The 19,632-nt window shown below is 33.1% G+C and overlaps 1 long non-coding RNA gene across 1 annotated transcript; it reads left to right on the top strand.

Moving 5' to 3' along the window:
- Positions 1-5,808: 5,808 nt before the first annotated feature.
- Positions 5,809-11,250, top strand: LOC107853606. The gene is made up of 10 exons (XR_007057630.1): positions 5,809-6,779; positions 6,893-7,366; positions 7,437-7,517; positions 7,638-7,760; positions 8,514-8,635; positions 8,954-9,141; positions 9,231-9,545; positions 9,638-9,779; positions 10,318-10,867; positions 10,957-11,250. It is a non-coding gene; the product is annotated as an uncharacterized LOC107853606 (long non-coding RNA).
- The last annotated feature ends 8,382 nt before the right edge of the window (positions 11,251-19,632 follow it).

Raw genomic sequence — 19,632 nt, 5'->3', positions numbered from 1 at the left:
AAATCTCCTGGCTACTAAAGTCACCGAAAACTAGGCCTTTCATCCCTATTTTTCTAATTAGACTCAGAGGGAGGTGAATTTGCTAATTTATCCTTTTTCTTGTAGCAAAAGATTATCTTCCTCAGAGATTCTATTGACTTCCCGCTATTGACTTCCCGGCAACTACCAGAAGGTCTCCATACCTCAATCTCTTAATATAATTTTTGGTAAAAGTTGTCAATTTCCCTTTTTATAGTTTCAGGATTTCTAATAGCTTCTCGACCCACATTTAGCTCATCTATGTTGTTATATCTTCTGTGTGAGTTAGCAGTTCTGTGGAAGAACTTGGTGTTGTTGTCTCCCTATTTTAACCAGTTAACCCTTGATCTTTGCCTCCATGCTATCTCCTTATGCTTGGCTATGTTTTCAAATTCAATTAGGAGTCCAGCTTTCGCATGAATATCTTCTTCACTAAGAGGTCTTTGGTCTTGTTTTTCTTCTAATTCTGCAAGCTGGCTGATGATACTCTGTTTCTGTATTGCTAGATTTCCTTGGATAGTTTTGCCACACTCTCTCAATTTATCTTTTAGAGCTTTCAACTTGAAGGCGTCTAGGATGTAGTTTGGCCTTCCTTCGTACATAAAGGATTTCCACCATTCTTTGATTCTATCCAAAAAAAACCTCTGTATGCAACCACCAATTCTCGAATTTGAAAGACGACCTTATCGATTCCCAATTCCCACTATGAAGCATTATAGGTGTGTGATCAGAAGTAACCTTGTGAATGACTGACTGTTTGATGTTTCTAATCCGCTCATCCCACTCATCAGATACTAGAAATCTATCTAGCCTGACTGCTATGTCGTGTCTATCCTCTTTCCTCCAAGTATAGCTGCCCCCTACAAGATGAGGGTCCAACAAACTCATATCCTCAATAAAGTCGAAAAAATCAGTCATTGCCCTCGTGATTCTAGATTAATTCTTCTTTTTCGAAGAAAATCTAACCGTGTTGAAATCTCCACAGACTACCCAAGGGCCAGTAAAAAGTTTTCTAGCAGCTCCAATTTCCCACCACACTTCTTCTCTTTCTACTCTGTTGTTAGGTGCATAAACGCCTTAGAGAAACCAAGTAAAATCTTGATTCTTTCCAGTGAACTTACAGGATATAGAATACGCTCCCACACTACTTACTTCTCCTCCCACAAAATTAATATGCTCCTCTAGTTCCACTAGCTTCAAGCTGAACAAATTTTGCCCATCTGTTGGCCCACAAATCATTCACAATATTCTTGATATCTCCTTCAATTTTGGTCTCTTGAAAGCAATAAACTTCAGCTGTCCAATTACGAATTAAGTTCTTATTTGTGCACCTCTTACTTGCCTGGTTTAGGCCCCTTCCGTTCCATGACACAATATTGATAGTCATTGATCACTTGGTATTGTGTATCCCCCCTTGCTTCTTGTACCATTACTTCTGAAGTTGCTTCCACACTCCAGGCTCTTCAGTTCTTTGGATCTTTTGATTGTAGGATTCGATGTCATAATTGTCTCTTCCTTGTCAGAGTTGTTTTGCCTTATGCTATCAATCTTTATAAAAAGCAATGTTGCTTCCCCTTTGCACCCCCTTATGTCTAGACCGAATTCTTGGCAAATTTGATGATATTCTGATGAATCTAGATTGGAATATCAAAGTTTGAGTCTGCTCATTCCTCTGTGTTATGTTGATTAAGTGGTACTGCCTCTTCAATTAGTGTCAAGCTCAAGTTATTTTCTTCAATTCTTTGTGGGATAAATTCATGCATGTCAGGGATCCTTAGAGATGGATGGAGGAGTTTCTGGGTTCCTTGATGTCTTATTTGATGTTTCTTCTTCATCACTTGATTTCTGGGCAACAACTTCTTTACTCATGTTGTTGTATTCATGCTCTGTTTCTTTTCCTTCTTCAATGTCAAGTGTCGTTGCAGAGGTTAAATTATTTGCGTCCAGTTCAGCTGCAAAAGGATCAATTAAAGGAGCAAAAGTATTATTTACATTAACATGCCCACCAGTCATGCATTGGGTCAGCAGGTCTGGGCCCAATTTATTGCTCCCCTTGTTTGCTGGCCTACTTTTCTTTTGAGGGGCAATTAAATTAACCTCAGCCTCACGTGCAGGCTCACATGCTGGAATAGCTGGCAAATTCAAAATAGCTGAGTGATCAGAGGGACCCACTTGTCCTGACACTTCTGTAAACCCTAGCTGTCCTCTATTCCTTTTATATCTGGTCTCTTGGTCTCTTCTTCAGAGGGTCTTTGAAAGTGTTTCTTCATGTTCATCAGAAATCACTCTTGCTGGAGCCTCAACCCAGATTTGGACTTTGATTTTGGGACTGAATCGCCATCTCCTTTCACCTTAATCCTTGCCCACTTCAGGTGATTTCGCAACTCTGTTATTTCTTCAGTTTGTATCCACCCACCACACAGGTTACCAACCTCACGTAAAACTTTCTGAGACCACAGTTTGAGGGGTAATCCTACTATTCTGATCCAAACCTGGTCCAGCCTTTCATCTATGGCGTTTGAAGTCGGTGACCACCACTGTAGAATGATTTTGTGAGATTTCCAGAACCAATTACCTCTGACAATGTGATCTGCGTCAGTTTTGTTGGGGAACTCGAAGAGAAATTGATTTTGCCCCATGTCGTAAATGTTGATGCCATGGTTGCGCTTCCAAGTGTTTGTAGCCCATCGGCGAATTTCTGACAATGTGATATCTGGATTCTCCCTGGGGAAACTTCTGACCATGCTTTTCTCTAGCAACTTGTTGTGTATACTTGTTGTTGCACCTGAAATAATTAGCGAGTTCCCTTTTTGTTGGATTCTTGCAGCTTTTATTTCTCTTGTAGCCCATTTATTGTTCCTGACAGTGTCTGAGTATAGTAAACTCCCCTCAGTTTCTCTGTGTAATACGTTGACTACCTTCTGGGACTTAGCATTAATGAAATTCGTTATTTTGGTTGCAATATCTATCCATCCTTAGTTGAATGACCATTCAGGGATGGTGATAACTCCTCTCCTCTTACCCTGGATATGTATAATGCTAATATAGCGTCCAGATTTGTTGTAATTTCTTGAACAGAAAAACTGTGATCACGGAACTTCCACCTGCGTACTGAGTTCCCAAGACCTTTTAATGCCTCCTTAAGTGCGTAAACCAGCCACTCCATAGTCTTCTCATTCTTATCATCATATTGCATCCTCTTTCAACCCATTCATACCATGATTCTACTCTAGAAACCACCTTGGTAACATCGTATGACTTGAAGGCCCACTGCAAAGTAAATGCTATCATCCCCCATGTCAATAAAAAGATTATGAAAAAATAAGGATAAGGAAGGAAAGGAATGCAGTCTGTTTTAGCTCTTCATCATTTTTGGATGAAGTCTGCAAAGCATGATTTAGAGTTTATTAGAGAATTGAACATAGTAACAGATCACTATTATTTGTCCTAAGCCTATGACATGTACACCTAACATGGGGTAACTTATAACTTGAAGGTGCTGCTAATTATGTATGGTGGGGCCTGTGGGGTGGGGGGTGCACTTGATTTGTCCTGTCTTTAGTTGGTAAATCTCTTTAGTGTGGGTAGCTGATGTTTTTTCTTGGATAAGAAAGGCAATCTTGTTCCAGATTTATCTCAACTTGAAGCAGCAAGCAAGAAAAAAACTTAAGACAGATAATAAATGGTCCAACTAGATATGAGTACTTTTTTTTTATAACTGATGCTTGGGTCATTTTATGTGCATCTCGGCTACTTTTACAAGGTATTGGTATTTTCTATCGACATAAATATCGAGTAGTTCTGTTCAGCAAGACTTTGACATGAACAAAACTGAATGCAGAGTTCTTTTACTATTCAAGTCACTAAAAACAATGAATATGGTGTTTTAAAATGATATAAATTACACAAATTTTCAAACATTAGGGTCATTAGTACATAAAATTTCATACAATTTAAGAAATTACAGAAAATCTTAGAAATTGAAAATTGCTCTTAACATATCTAACGAAGGCAACTCCACCATTGTCGCCCCAAATAATGGGATTTCATCTTTTAAAATCTCCTCCAAAAAATTACGGTAAACTCTGCCCCCACAACCGTGTTTTTATTACTTTGTCATCCACATCAAATAATTTCTCACATTTTTGTAGTTGAGATTTATTCAATTTCAATTTTTTTTAAGAGATAATACCCAATTACCCCTATGAACTATACCTAAAAAGGCTATGATATGCCTCAACTTAAAGGGGGTCCTGTTACCTCCTGAACTAATTAAAAGTGTAATTTTGACACCCTTAGTGCCTATGTGGCTCGTAAGTGGCACAACACACTGAAGTGTCCACGTAGGCACTAAGAGTGTCAAAATTATACTTTTAATTAGTTCAGGGGTAATAAGACCTCCTTTAAGTTGAGGTGTGTCATAGTCTTTTTGAGTATAGTTCAGGCAGTAATCGGGTATTTTCTCTTTTTTAAAGATTAGTTTGTTGTCCTTTGTACATCTTTAATGGCTTCACCACCTTCATTCAAATTGGGCATTATCCAATTAGAAATCAATGTTCTTCAATGCATGAAGTAGTTGGGCCTGATTGATCGTTTAACGGAGAAAATGAAAGGAAAAAATACATAAAGTAATATATCTATGTATTAAATTTTAAAAAATAACACTAGTTTTATGAAATTACATTTTATGGCATATTTTTATTGTGTTTCTCTTATTTTTACCGCATTGGAAAATAACCTTTAGTTATTCCTATTTTCACGCCATATTCCTTCTCTCTCCATTTTTGAAAGATATTTTTCCATTTTTTCCACCATTAACAAAATCTTCCAGCTTTAATTTTATTTTCTTTTCACGATTTTAGCTATATCAAATCTTCATCTATTTCAGGTGCCACTTAATTTAGCTATTGCATATTTATTTATTTTTTGGATTTTTCGACTCTAACACATCTCAAAATCAGATTTTAATTTTTTTTGTTTTAATGGATGAACAAACACTAGAATCACAAAATAAAACTCCTGGCATACGAAATTTAAATTTGGTGTCAGATTGAGGACCGTCTTTTAGTATCGGCTTAACTCAAGAAGAAGTTATTAAAGTTGTTTCATTTTCTATACAGTTTAAGAAATCTCACAGATCTAAGGAGATTAGGTCAAAATTTCGCAATGATCCGGTTAAGATGACTGAAATTATGAAAAAAAAAAAAGTTGCAGAAAAAGTATTCTCCAAAGGAAATAAAAATTAAAAGAGGGACAGAGAAGAAAAGAAAAGCTCAATAAATTGAAGTTTTGATTAGTAAGGTTGATGAGGAAGTGCAGAATTCTTCTGCCTGCTGACGATTCTCAAGAAGGTAGCGATGAAGAAGTATAGTTTTTTTTTTGGTGTAAATGTATTTTTTAAGTAAATGTATTTTGCTATAAGTTTAGATGTTACTAAAGTTGTAAGTTATATGTATTTTTCGAAATATTAAATGTGTATTTTATGTTTTTCATGATATGTGGAGGGCAAATTTAGTAGAAAACATATTTGTGAAGATGATAGGATAATTGTGAAAATTTACTGTTAACAAATAGGTTAATTCTCATGAACAGGTTTTTTTTGCTATAGGTATTTTTCTATATTTATTATGTATTTTTTAAGAATTTGTTATCTTTTGGACTGATAAAATACATATGTATTTTTATATGTATTTTTGGCTTACTTAATATGTATTTTTCAATCTTGATTGTACTTTTACCATAATTAATTTATATTTTTCAGTGTTGGTTATATTTTTAGCATACTTAATTTTGTATTTTTAGTGTTGCTTGTAATTTTAATTATATTTGATATGTTTTTTTTCAGTATTGTTTGCATGTTACATTTTTTTTTTTGTATGCTTGAATTTTGTTTACAGAGTAAGAAGTGGTAGTTTTACTTTGTATAGGTGATGCGGAACGAAATATTCATAGTCAGAAAACTTTTAAGATTTGCACCACACATGTGCTCGTACAGTGACAAAAATATTTATGAAAGCATACACGCAATTTTAAACAAGGAACAGTTTAAAAACTTTTGCGACAATAACATTTTTGGTTATTTTATGAAGAAGCAGCAATGTGTAGTGCAAGCACAGTTGTGCAGATGCGTTATAACGCTTGACGTGAAGGGTAGTTCTTCTTCTGGAATTCTGATTTGTGCTAATGACACTTTTCTTAATTTTACTCCCTTGGAATTTGCTATCATAACTGGATTGAATTGTGTGTCAAATAGATATGACTTTATTTTTGACGAGGATATACCAAATAGGATGGTTGAGAAGTATTTCAATGGGGCAGAAATTATACAGAAAAGACAACTATTTCTAGCATTCGCGGAGAAAGTATGGGGGGAGAACAATAAGGAGGATGCTGAGAAATTTGCAATCCTGTATTTCCTGCATTCATTTGTGTTATCTAATGTTGAATTTGTGGTTATACCCCGTCTTCATTTCGATTTGGTCGATAGTGGAAGATATAAGAATTTTCCATGGGGTTCTTTATTTTTTGAAGATCTGGTCAGAAGTTTGAACAACCGGTTGAAAGTTGGTGGTCAATTTTATTTGATTCAGAGAATGTCACTGACTATTTAAGTATGGCTTTATGAGTGTTGTTTAAATGTCCCACCAAAGATTGCATCGAAGGTTGATAATCGAATTTTTCGATTATTAAATTGGAAGACGATTGTACCTCGTCCACGCTTTGAGTTTTTGATGAATGCTATGTTCAATGACAATGGCAAAGTTTGTTGTTACTAAATACATATGTATTAATATGTAATTTACAGTATACATATATACTCATTTACAATTGTTTAACTGATTCTTTAACATATATTATTTACCTATTATTCTAGGTTGTTTTTAAGAATATAGAGCCAACGAAAAAGGAGCTGACAAAATTGCAAATACCAAAGAAGGATGCAATACAACATGAACGTTCTGTTGATTCTGATGACGACTTTCAGAATCCACCACCAAGAAAGATCAACGAACATTCAAAGAAGAAACAGAAGGTTGGTTCATCAACACTAGTAGCGAAGAAAATTTTAAGGAAAAAGCAAGTAAACGAGCATACCCAAACAAGGACACCAACTCCTCGTGCTGCAAAGGCTGATGGAATGAAGACACCAGTTTTCAAGTCAATTCCAACACGACAGACATCTTCTTCAAAAACAAAGAAAGGAAAGAAAACAGCTCGGGTTATTTTTCCTCAGGTACAGTCAAAGCCAGATATTCATGTAGATGAAGTAGCCTTGTCAAAGCCTGAGGATCATGTTGAGAAAGAAGCCTTTATTTCTAAGAAAGATTTTGATGCATTCCGCAATAAGGTAATTGTATTTTGGCAAATATTTATTTTACATGGAAAAAATTTTGTTTATTGATTTTGTATCAAAACAGGTTCATCGCGAGTTTAAAGGAATTCGTGGACTAATGAGAAAAAAATTCAAAAAGATGAAGAAAGCATTTGCTCAAAGCAAGGTAAATTTTTTTCTTTGAAAATCTTAGTTGATTTGAATATGTATACTTATTGGACTGTCTTATACAAATACAACATATTTGTAAAATAACTCATTATGTTATTGGACTCATTTTTTTCAGGATTAGGTTGTAGATATAAAAGCTGATAAACCAAATGTTGATGATGGAGGGTTGAAGCAATCTGGACAATATTTCAGTCCTGATGTTGTTCAATCTTCGGATAATATTTCTGACGGTACAAAGGTAAATATTAAAGTTCCAAATGCATATTTACTTGTACTTTTAAAGTTTATATTCAAAATACATTTGAGAGTAATAGAACTTTCAAATTTGGAATTGAATTGAAGATTGACTTTAGTATGATATGCAAGTTTTAATTTTTTATGTGTTGTTTACTTATTAAATACATATACATTGTTCATTAAATACAATTATTTTTTACATCACATGTAGTGTATATATACATTTTTGATGATGCTCACATAACAATTCATATAATTTGGTTTATTAAAAACATTATAACATGCAACACAGTGTGTTTTTAGTTTTGTTCAAATATATGTATTTTCAGTTTGATGTTATATATCAATATGTATTTTTAATGTGTTCTACACACTGCATATGTATTTTTAGTTTTATTCATATATTTTTTTTTTAACACTACATATGTATTTTAACACAATTTTTTTTTGTTATGTTCATAAATATGTATTTTTGAGTTTTATGTTATATATCAATATGTATTGTTAATGTGTTCTATACACCGCATATGTATTTTTAGTTTTACTCATATGTATTTTTTAACTCTTCATATGTATTTTAACAAAGAGTGTTTTTTTTGTTATGTTATTTAATATGTATTTTTTGGTTTGATGTTGTATATCAATATTTATTTTTAGTGCTTTGTATATACATATATTCATTTTCATAAAAAGAAACATATTTTGTTTGACTTAACTATTAATAGGTTATTTGAATTTGTATATGTATTTGTAGCAACAACATGCAGATAAAGATCCTGACTCCAGAATATGGATTATGTTGATACCGAAAGATCACCACAACGATTAAGTACGGAGGTTGATCATGAATTAGAGTTAAATTTGCTTGGTAAAAAGGTAAATAATTAAGTTTCATATATATATTCATTTGAATTCACATATATAAACAGATACAAGTAGATGTTTGTTTGATGTTTTGATTTTTTTACTTGTTTTCAAGGGGTGCACTAATTTGCATTCCAAAAAAATGAATGTTGAAATTGATTCTCAACAATTAATCCCTGATGAGCTTCTCCGAAGTATAAATTTGAATTACTTACATTCTGAGAAGGTTGTTCAACATGATTGTCGAGTACGTATAGTGATGTTAACTTTGTCTTCATGTTATGTAATAATTCAGAGGACAATTAAATTTTTTATTTTATTTTTTTGCAGACCAGCGATGAGAAAATTGATGAAATAATTTTGTCTGATTCGCAATTCACAATCCCTGATGAGATATTACCGAGCCTAAAGGTCTATCAAATAAAAAGCATCATCATACATTCATCGACAAACCGTCAAGAAGAACATGAAATTTTGGAGCAAAAACTTCTGAGACTGTTATTGAAGATCATGCTCAAGTATATATCTTACTATAATATATTTAGAGTTTATTTAGGTTCAATTTGATAGAAAAAAAGTAATATTCTTTTTTAAATTTTTTTGTTAGATGAACAGAGGGATCACTGATTTGAGTTCAAATTCACTGGTGAATTCAGAGGTCGAACTTGCTACAGAGGAGCAAGTTAGGAAACCTCCGAATACACAAGAAGTAACCAATGATAAATAGGGGGATGAACAATTGTGGCCTGATTCACAAAACACAATCCCGGATGAGTTTCTACCTAGCTTGAATGTCTACGATCAAACAAGAATCATGATTCATCCATCCGCTAACCGTGAAGTTAAAACTCCCAGAGTTAAGGATTAGGCTACCATCAAAATTCAAGGAATCGCCACACTGAAAAATTTGGTTCAGCAACTGGTAAGTACAGTAAGATATATATAATTTTTTATGTATTATATCTTGCAAATACGTTTGTATTTATTAAATTTTTGTATTCTATAATTATATAGGGAGCTCAGCAGGGCTAATACGCATATTCCCCCAGAAACATCCATTTTTATATTACCCGATTGATGGGATAATAGATATGAAGATTGTCAAGAACTTCAAGGACTGAATTTCTGTCGACCTATTAAAAGCTACTGCCAAGAGGTAGTTCTTTTGGATTGCTTGAAATTATTTTTTTGAATCAATACATGTTTTATGGTTTACCATCTCCTAAAAATACCTAGGAAAGAAAAAGTGGATCATTACAAGAGGGGAAAATCAGAAATTCTAAAGATGCATTTTGGTATTGAAACTGTTGAAGACAAAAATTAGTTCTGTACGATGGCTTTTGCAGATCAGACATGGACAGACTTGGTTAATATATTATTTTGAATTTTTTTCCATTTCGTATGTTACAATACTTAAAAATACATATTAGGTTACATTGAAATACATATGGTTTAACATATATGTATTTTTAAGAATTCAAAGTATGATATAGTATACTACATCACATATTGTTGCATATACTATTAGATAACATTGTCTGCATGTAACTGAACTTTAAGAATGCAATTTTAGATACACAAGTCTTCTACATTAATATTAAAAAATGCATATGTAATTTTTACTTGCATACACTATAATATTTAGAATACAATTTTTTTGAATGCTCTAAATTGTGTGGTATTCACTAATGCAGCATATTGATGTCTGCTTATACTACTTGAGGAAGAAGTCGGAGTATGGGCCACACAATTCGTACAAAAATGAGGCAAACAAATCATACAAATACAGTACAATTGACTGCAACTTTATGAACGTAATTAGATCTTTGAATGATGTATATTATATGGATCATCAAAACCTTAATGATGGAGGACAGGAGAACCATCTTATTGAATACATCAATGGGTTCCATATGCATGCTGCAGTGCCATGGCATACAGTGGAAGACATTTTTATTCTGGTCAATATAAAGGAAAAACATCACTGGGTTCTCGCAGTTTTATCATTTTCAGAGAGGTGTATATTCTTGTATGATTCATATGAATCCAGTGGTCATTATGTGGCTGTTCTTGCTGAGATCGAGAAAATAGCAAAGATTATTTCATTGTGTCTCCAAACTTGTGATTTCTATGTTAAGAAGGTATTTATCTTCAAAACCATCGAAGATACAAAGATAAAGAATCCTCAGATATGTTTGATGTTTTATTTGAAGATGATTTGCCTCAACAACCGAGTGGAAGCTTGTAAGTTTTGAATTTACATATACCAAAATTGTATGTTTGTACAAAATATATTTCACTATTTAATTAAATTTCTTATCTTTTATTTGTAGGGATTGTGGTATATTTATGGTTATGTATGCGGAGTGTCTTTCTTATGGTCACAAAGTTATTGTGACTGAGTTCGACCCCAACGCACTCCGTACAAGATATGCTGCACTTTTGTGGGACTATGGGATCGAAAAACAAGACGCAAATGTCATTAGTGATGTCGAAGCACCCTTGAGGCCTGCAAGGCAAAGTAGAATAACTAGTGTCACTGAAGTTGTTGATGTATGATGGTTGATGGATTTTTGAGTTTTTGTATTTTAAAAACTAGTTTATGGATGTAGGTTTTGATTGTACAGACTAATTTTTATGTTTTGAATTGGTTCTATTTCATGGAGTTCTACCTTTTACTATGAGATTTTGTTAAAAAATACTTACGTAGTTTTTATATTATGTTTAAAAATACATATATTGTATAAATCAATTGTATTTAGCCTAAAAATACATATGCAGTGTTAAAATCAAATATTGAAAAAACACATATGGAACATTCCTAATATGTATTTTAGTATGTTGTTGTTGTTCTTTAAAGTTTTTCACCACCTTCCTATATTGTTAAATATAACATGTAGTGTGAGATTTATGGAGTTCTACCTTTTACTGTGAGATTTAGTTAAAAAAAAATACATATGTAGTTTTCATATTATGCTTAAAAATACATATGTTGTATAAATCAATTGTTTTTCAGCATAAAAATACACATGAAATGTTAGAATCAAACATTACAAAAATACAACTGCAACATACCTAATATGCATTTTTAGGATGTTTTCATTACCTATAATTATAAATTAGGATTTAAATTAAAGTGAAATTGGAGATTTTATTGCAGTTATTTACAAAATATATATGCAGTGTTGATGTTTTGCTACAAATACATATGGATTATACATTAAAAATATTTCTCAAAAAAATACATATGCCGTGTTAATATAAAGCTGTTGGAAAATACATATAGATCAAACCTAATATGTAATTTTGATATGTGTTCATTTAAAATCATTATACAAGAGAATTTGAATTAGAGGTAAATTTGACTTTTTAATGCAGTTATAGATTTGATTTTAGTTACAAAATACATATGCAGTGATGATATTTTTATTAAAAATACATGTGGATTATACATCAAATATATTTTTACAATATAAATACATATGCAGTAATAACATTATGCAATTCAAACATATATTTGCAGAATATGTCACATATATTTAAACCTTTGAACAATTAGGAATCATATACTTGTTTGATTAATCAAAGTTACCATCTTTAACCTAAAATATATTTACTATGTCAAAAATACATATGAACTGCTGCTTGAAAATACATGTGTAATGTACATATTTTGAAACATATAAAGCTCCATTATTCAGATATTACTGTCTTCAATTGTCAACTGATTCATAAATGCATTAACTAAACTGACTTAGTTCATCATTATAAAAAAAAATTAAGAAATAATAAAGAAGAAGAAATGTATCATTTGTGATATTTCCTACAAGAACGCTTATTGTGATCCTTAGCCCCACAACCATCGCATGAGTTTATATTCTTCTTTCCAAACATATCCTGGCCTTATTTTCCACAATCTTTCTTTGTAGGTCTTCCTGGAGGTCTTTTGAATTTTGGAGGCAGAACTATTTCATCAAGTATGCTCCCTGGAATTATCCAGTCATCGCTGTGTGGCAACGGATATATTGGAACATAATATGTCTTCAAAACAGTTTTTGGTTTAAACAAATCAGAACAGTATGGCCCCTCCTCAAAATTCTTTTTCTCCAACACCGCACAAGCATGTGCACATGGTATCTCATCTATTTGAAAAGCATTACATGAGCACCTTTTTCCTTGATGCAAACAATGAAGTGCTTTTGTTTGTTGTGTACCGTATACACATATTCTGTGGCTGGTACAACCTGATATAAAAATAAAAAATTCAACACACTGATACAAAAAGATGAATTCCATATTCCATGATATGTTATAAGCACACCAGGATTTTTGAAAAAAAAAATACTTATGCAATAAAAATACATATGCAAAGTATATTTATACAGAGCAGCCAAATACATATGCAGTTGTTAATAATTTTCACTACAACAAAATTCATCTGCAAAATACATATTATGTTTTTAAATGTTCATATTTTTTATTTTGTATATCTTTTCATTAATTTACAACTTCATGGAAAGTATTTTCATATTTATGTTTCCATAATTATAATTTCAACAAATCTAAAAGGTCATACTGTCATACGGGTACACAAACCCTCATTCTTACTGAGTATGTCATTAAACTTTCCAATGAGTATTGTGAAGGTATATGAAGCCTCCTGCCTATTTGCACAATTCCATTTCACAAACAGTACTCGAACTTCCTCAAGAAAGTCATAAATTGACAGTTCTCTAGCTGATACAAGCACTCCATTTATTGACTCCACAATGTTTGAAGTTAAAGTCCATCCTCGGTGAACTGTTGCATAAGACCTAGCCCGCTTTTCATAACCCACCAATTTCAAATATTTCTTCACCCTAATATCAATTTCCTCAACTTTTTCCATTAACATGTGGAATTCTGACTTTGAATATGATTTGGTCATTGTATAAAAGATCTCCGACAATGCATCATGTGACTCTTTGTAAAGTTTTTTCACATTTTCCCATAGATGCCACATACATGTATAATGTGGAACATCTTCGTACACATCACCAACAACCTTTATGATGCTTGGATTCCTATCAGACACAACACACATATTTTGTCTTACCCCGTACGCTTCCTTTAGATTCTCAAAGAACCACGTCCAGAATGCATCATTTTCAGAATCAAGTACACCATATGCCAAAGAAAATATATGACCTGTATACATAATTCATCATTTTCAGAACCAAGTACACCATATACCAAAGAAAATATATGAAATGCACATATAAAAAAAATCTGCGCAGGCTGATTTAAATACAGTTAGGAAATGCATATGTATTTATTACAAATATAGGTCAATTAAAATGTATATTTTATCTACCAGAAATAGTATCAATTACATATAATAAAATCTACATGCACCTAACTATCAAATATAATCAATTTTACATGTTTCATTCAGGAAACTTTGAAAATATATGTAATTACATACAGATGTATATATGAATTGGACATATGTATTTTTCAAGTCAACAGCAGAAATACAAAAAAATACAATCAGTTATACAATGTAATTATTATTAAATGATACTAACATGCTCTGTCCGTCGTACATGCCGTTACAAATGCCCCAGTATACATTCCTCTCATATAACTAGCATCGACAACTACGACTGGTCTACAATGATCGAATTCCTTAATGAATGCATGTAGAGCGATAAATACATACAGAAACTCATTCTCAGCTGTCTTCTTCATTCTTATATGTGACTCAGGATAAGTAGTATTCAGCACGTATAAGTATGATGGTAGTTTCCTATCAGATGCTGATGGCTTTCCCCTCAACTCTTCTAATGCTCTTTCTTTGGCCCTCCAACATAAAGTGTATGCCAAATTCGTACCAAAATCTTTTATGTCATTTTTTATTTCTGTCTCACTGTGTTTTCGTTTGTGGTTTTTGAATTTCTGTTTAACCATACCAACTATCAACATACTAGTAGCATGAACATTTGGATAGATCTTGTCCTTCACTAGGAAAGTATGTTCAAGTATGAATCTTCTAATTCTAAACATTCCAGTGTCTCCCATGCCTGATGCACGCATTAAGAACTCACAGTTTCTTGATTTGTAAAAGAATGTATAACTGAATCAAACATGATTAAATACATTTAAAATACATATACAAAATAATATTAAACAAAATCAGAGTGATATAGAATATACGTACGTTTTCTTACTAGACCTTTTACTGCGCGTTTGAAACGTCTCTCTAATTGCATAGTCCTTCATGACTGACTTTAAAAAAAAAATTGTCAAGTAAACCTGGTCGTCCTCAACATGCTTGTGATGTGGGTCTGTAATAATCACCTCAACAGTATCCATCTCAAAAAAATCTAATGTTTGTGTATCTTGACACACCATCAAAGCTCCTTCATTTGTTGTATTTAACCCTATTTGAAAGTTGTTACAGTTGATTCCTCTTTCAGCAATACATATAGATGAACTTGCCAAGTTGCTCCCTACAACTTTATCCAAAATGCTTACATATAAAGGAAGATAATTTATGTCTTGTATCAGCTTTTTCTGCAATATAAACACCTTTAAACCCATATCATTATGTATTTATATCTGCCTTACATTAGCAATGATTTGATATTCCACTAGAATACGTTTGCTGGTTAAATCCACACTTAAGTGAGATGCCAAAACATCGTGCAGCTCAACGAATATTGCTGATGTGCTCAACAGTATTGCATTAGTGACATATTCTTTGAAGTTCTTTTCATACGTCCATCGACCAGAGTGCTTCACAGGACTGGTATGCTTTTCATTTCTACTATATTTAACCAATAAATAAACAAGTATACAGCTTTAAGTGCAGACAAAGTTACACAGACAACATCTCCATTTAAAAAATACTCCTTAAACAATATTTGTTTAAATTAAAATACAAACAAAGCAAAAGAGTTCACCAAAATACAGAAACTCTTTAATCAAACGGAAGTAAAACAGGTACGACACAAATTATCACATATACACTTATACTCTCAAATTTCGACAAGCAAAACAAAAATACATATGCAGTGTTAACATTAAACATATCAAAAAATACATCTGGAGCATACCTAATTTGTAATTTGATATGTTTTATACATATTTATCAAGTGTCAGTTGTTATAACACGCACTTTTCAGATTTAAGTGTAAAGAAATATACACAGCCAACATCTCAATTTAAAAAATACATTTACACAACATTTGCTTAAAGTAAAATATCTTTTCAAATATACATTTATACTATAAAACTCCCACAACAAAACAAAAATACATATGCACTGTTAGCACTAACCATATCAAAACTACATATGCATTTTTTTATCTACTATTTCAGAAAATAATTGAATAAACTTCAATTCGAAAGTTGTTTACAATTTGTTCTATTACTAAAACAATCAAAATAACAACAAACAATCCTCAAAACAATAGTCGAATACTGATTCTTTTCCCCTTGAAACAAGTTTAAAGCTGAAATTTGCAACAGATAATTGAATTCCAATTTTACTGCTGCCTTGATTCTAAATCGAATTTATTTTATAATTTTTTCACATACAAATTAACGACGACAACCAAAACTTAATAGGCACAACAATAATGGTTAAAAAAAAACTGAATAACAATAATGATTATGTACCTTAAACAGTAGTAATGGTTAAATTTTCAACTGACAGTTGAATTCAAACAAATGGAATAGATGAATCAAAAATTGAATTTGATTCAATCAAATTACTGCATCGTTTTGCAATTGATGTTGATTTCGAAGAAGAATCAGTCCAATTTGATTCAGCAACAACAACAGGGTTGGTTTAGAACAAATTGCTAAGAGAAGATGCAGCTGTTAATGGAGAAAATCTGAAATTTGAATTCTGCAAGTTATAATGGATGTCACGTTTTTTAAGAGTTTTAAATGGAAAAGGAATCTACATAATTACTTGATTGGTAATTATACCATATATAGCTCAACTAATTTTAGTTAATTAAGTGCAGTAACTTTTTTATAGATGTATTTTTCCAGCAACATTTTTTAAAAATACAAAATATAAGTTGCTATAAAATGTAATTATGAAACTGTTGCTATAAAATTAATAATTAGGCTCTTAAGTATGCTACTTCTGAATCCAAAATAAAATGAAAGTATTAATGGTGTTGCCGGCTAAAGTTGGTGGTTATTTTTCAATTTTTTTTAAAAAAATGAAGGATGAGTATGGTGGTGGATTTGTATGTTTTATAGGTGGTGCGACAGTGAAAGTGAAGCAACAATGGGACATATTGTAATGTTTTTAGTGATTCGAGTCCAGTGGAGATAGAGTTCATCATGTGAAGATGGTGGAGAGTGGGGGAGTTATTGGTTTATTTAGTTGTTTTTCAATGGAGGTTGAGAGAGTTAATGGGTAGTGGTTTTAATGGAGATTTTGTAAAATGAAAGTATGAAGATGGAGAAGAAGATCAATTCATTAAAATAAATTTCAAAATTCATATGAATGTATCACTATGCATATGTATCATATTATTAATCAAAATATATATATATATATATCATATTAAAAAAGAATGTATTATTTTGTTCATGATACATATGTACTTACATGTCAATGTATCATAGTCTACTAATTCATATGTAATATGAAGCATAGTGTTTGTTCATGAAACATGCGAATGTATCTTTGTGTATATGTATTATAGTACAAAAAAAATAATGTAATTTATTTTTTCATGATACGTATGAATGCATCTACGTGCTTATATAATAAACTATCAATTTTTTTATGTATCTAGTAGGTTAGTACGTGTTTATGATACATATGAATATCTATGCATGCAACTGTATTGTTCTTGATATCAAAAGTCCATCAATTTTTATGTATCAAAATGGGTTAATGTGTCAATTACAAATACCAGGTATACATGCATCAGACAATAACAACAACAACATACCCAGTGTATTCCCACATAATAGGGTCTGGGGAGGGTAGAGTGTACGCAAATCATACCACTACCTCAGGTGAAGTAGAGAGGTTGTTTCCGATAGACCTCCGGCTTAGAACCAATAACAGTATAAAAAATACAAAAGATAAGTGCATATAAACTAGTACGGTACACAAAATAAACAAATAATATAACAAACACAAAAGATAAGTGCATATAAACTAGTACGGTATGCAAAATAAATTAACATCACTAGCTACAAGATAATACTACAGCCACAACACCAAGAACAAAAAACTCCAGACACAAAAGAACGCTCCCCTACTATTACCGACGCACTCTCACTCCCTAATCCTCTACCCTAATCCGCAACCTCCACACCTTCCTATCAAGGGTCATGTCCTTCGTAAGCTGTAACTATTTCATATCATGTCTAATAACCTCCCTCCAATATTTCTTTGGTCTACCTATACCCCGCCTAAAACCATCTATAGCTAGTGTCTCACACTTCCGCACTGGAGCATCAGAGCCCCTCCTCATCATGTTCCCGAACTAACGGAACCTCCTTTCTCGCATTTTGTCCTCTACCATGGCAACTTTCATCTTCTCTAGAATAATCTCATTCATCACCTTATCTTTTCTAGTATGTCCACACATCCATCGCAACATTCTCATCTCCGTCACTTTCAACTTTTGGATGTGGGAGTTCTAAATTGGCTAAAACTCCACTCCATACAACATAGCCGGCTGGACTACCACTCTGTAGAACTTACCTTTAAGCTTCGGGGGCACCTTCTTATCATATAGAACTCCCGAAGTGAACCTCCATTTCAACCACCCTGCCCTCATACGATGTGTGACATCCTTGACAATCTCACCATTTTCTTGAATCATAGACCACGGATACTTGAAACTCTCCCTCTTCTGAATGGCTTGAGAGTCCAGCTTCACAACCACTCCAGCCTCCTGCGACACATCACTGAACTTACACTCCAAGTACTCCGTCTTGGTTCTACTTAACAGAAATCCTTTAGACTCAAGCGTCTGTCTCCAAATCTCCAACTTATCACTAACTCCACCCCGAGTCTCGTCAATTAGTATCACATTATCTGCAAATAACATACACCAAGGCATCTCTCCTTGAATATGTCGCGTCAAAACATCCATCACTAAGGCAAATAAAAATGGGCTAAGAGTCGATCACTAGTGCAACCCTATCAAAACTGGAAAGTGCTTCGAATCTCCACTTACCGTCATCACACGAGTCTTCGCACTATCATACATATCCTAAATTGACCTAGTGTATGCCACGGGCACCCCTCTAGCCTCCAAGCACCTCCACAGAATCTCCCTAGGAACTCTGTCATATGCCTTCTCAAGATCAATAAACACGATGTGCAAGTCCTTCTTTCTCTCTCAAAACTGCTCCATTAATCTCCTCACAAGGTGAATGGCCTCAGTGTTCGAGCGACCTGGTATGAAACCGAACTGATTCTCAGAGATCGTCACAATCCTTCTCATCCTCAACTCTACCACCCTTTTTCAAATCTTCATAGTATGACTCAACAACTTAATACCTCTATAGTTGTTGCAACTCTGGATGTCTCTCTTGTTCTTATACATTGGAATCATCGTACTCCACCTCCAACTTCACCTCTACGCTTTAGGCATCTTCGTCGCCCTAAAAATAATATTAAATAACCGTGTCAACCACTCCAAACCTACCTCGCTAGTTCTCTTCCAAAAATTCACTAGAATCTCGTCTGGCCTCGTCGCCCTACCCCGCCGCATCCTGCGAATAGCTCCCTTTTCCTCCTAAACCTTGATACGCCTACAATAATCATAATTGCGACACTCCTCAAATTTCTCCAAGTCCCTCAACACGAAATTTTTGTCCCCCTCGTCGTTTAAAAGTTTATGAAAATAGGACTACTACCTCTCCCTAATAAGGGCATCCTCAACCAACACTGTACCATCCTCTCCTTTGATGCACTTCACTTAGTCAAGGTCACGAGCCCTCCGCTCCCTGGCCTTGGCAAGCCTATATAACTTCTT

Source organism: Capsicum annuum, chromosome 7, assembly GCF_002878395.1.
Source record: "Capsicum annuum cultivar UCD-10X-F1 chromosome 7, UCD10Xv1.1, whole genome shotgun sequence".
Classification (NCBI taxonomy): domain Eukaryota; kingdom Viridiplantae; phylum Streptophyta; class Magnoliopsida; order Solanales; family Solanaceae; genus Capsicum; species Capsicum annuum.
The sequence above is the reverse complement of the archived record's forward strand: the minus strand, read 5'-3'. Positions and strand labels throughout refer to the sequence as shown.